Consider the following 1,958-nt stretch of genomic DNA (forward strand, 5'->3'; position numbering starts at 1 on the left):
AAGGACGCACGTGACAGGCAAGCCCGTGTAAGGACACTATAGGGTTTACTCCTAATTCATCCCATCTAGATATATTTCAGTCCTAGGTCGGTTGCCTATTGCAAGAGGGAACCGACAACCTTGTACAAATAATGGATAATTGAGGAATACGATTTGGTAGATCCTACATTGAATAACATTACAAAGAAACCAAAACTCCTAGAACATCCTTTATCATTGACCTTATTCTTGTTTCTTATTCTTTTGTTTCTTTATTACTTTTCATAGTTACACTTAGAATTTGTCAATCCATTGATTTGTTGTCTAGCTAATTCACGTTGAGATATTCTTAGTGCTTATTCCAGTCCCTATGGATACGATAATCTTTTATATTACTTGCGACATTTCCGTACACTTGTGGAGGTCAACAAGTTTTTGGCGTCGTTGCCGGAGACTGCGCTATAACATTAGGGATTATCAATTGAGTTAGACTAGACATAACTTTTATTTTCATTAGCATAATTGAAACTAATCTTTAGAATTCTGTTTTCATCATTTGCATATCTTTCTAATTGTTGACAATTCTTTTTGTTGCAATTCTAATTCTAATTCTAACTTTGCATTCTTGATTTCTAGCACCCTAATCTTACTTTTCTCTGTTTTCTCTTTTGATCTAGTTTCTTTCTTATTTTCTTTTGTAAACATATCTTGCAATCTTTAGCATATGAATTATTCTAGATATTTTTCTTTTTCCTTTTATCTTTTCTTTCTTGTTTTCATTATGCACTTTCTTTCTTGCAATTCAAATTCTGCATTTTCTTTCTTGCTTTTCATATTGCATTGTATTTCTTGTCTTTGATTCTTCATTTTATAATTTTTTCTTGAATATCCATGAGCACTAACATCAAGCAGGCCCATGAGAAATTTTTCTACACTTTTTTCTGCAAGATTTTTATCTCCCATTCTGCAACCTCAAATTGAAGCAGAAAGTTTCCAACTAGACACAGAGTTAATTTTCATGATACAAGGTCACAAATTTGGAGGATAAGTATCAGAAAGTCCTTATCTGCATCTTGAAACATTTTTAGAGATTTGTGATATGGTGAAATGTGAAGCAGTGACAGCAGATGTAGTTTTTTGATGGCATTTCCTTTCAGTATCAAGGATAAAGCAAGGACTTGGTTATATTCTCTCCACCCTCAAAGCATCACAAGTTGGGAACAATTGGAGAAGCAATTTCTGAATTATTTTTTCCCTCCAAGCAGAACAGTGTATATGAGGAATTGCATAACAAATTTTGCTCAAACATACGGAGAATCATTGTTTGAAGCATGGGATAAATTCAAGAGTCTTCAAAGACAGTGCCCTCATCATGGTTTTGAAAAATGGTTAATTCTGCACATATTCTATGGGGGAATTTCTTTCTCAGACAAGAGTTTATTGGATTCATCAGCTGGAGGTTCTTTTATGGACAAAAGTGTAGATGAAGCATATATGCTAATTGATCAAGTGATATTGAACCTCCATGAATGGTTAAATATAAGTTGGATGAAATTTTCCTCAAACATTCAAGAAGTGCAAGCCATAGATGCTATAGAGCCTGCCAAACAAATTGTAACTCAACCATCTAAGAGTTTTGAAAATCACAAGTCACAAAATGGTGAGTTCAAACATTTAGGGGCAAAGATTGAAAGTATTGTTTCAAATTGGTTTAAAGAAGATCCCCCTCCTTCGTAGACAAGATCTAGTGAAAAGTGTGATGATGTTGGGTTGAGAATTGGAAAAAATCATGAAGAACTTCTGAAGAAGGACATGTTTAGAATTGAGGAGAAGAATAATAGAAGACCACACGAACTCAGTTCCATTATTCCAGGAGGTTCACAAATGCCACAAGTACATTTCCCTCAACGATTGATCATACCAACACTAGATAAGCAAGTTGAATCTCCTCCACAAGCTAAAAGGGAATATGGGAAATT

General features: G+C 34.2%; 1 non-coding gene across 1 annotated transcript; it reads right to left on the reverse strand.

The window, feature by feature from the left end:
* Positions 1–1,252: 1,252 nt before the first annotated feature.
* On the reverse strand, positions 1,253–1,358 carry LOC122044624. The gene has a single exon (XR_006129655.1). It is a non-coding gene; the product is annotated as a small nucleolar RNA R71 (small nucleolar RNA).
* Between the last annotated feature and the right edge of the window lie 600 nt (positions 1,359–1,958).

Source organism: Zingiber officinale, chromosome 2A, assembly GCF_018446385.1.
Source record: "Zingiber officinale cultivar Zhangliang chromosome 2A, Zo_v1.1, whole genome shotgun sequence".
NCBI classification, from domain to species: Eukaryota; Viridiplantae; Streptophyta; class Magnoliopsida; order Zingiberales; family Zingiberaceae; genus Zingiber; species Zingiber officinale.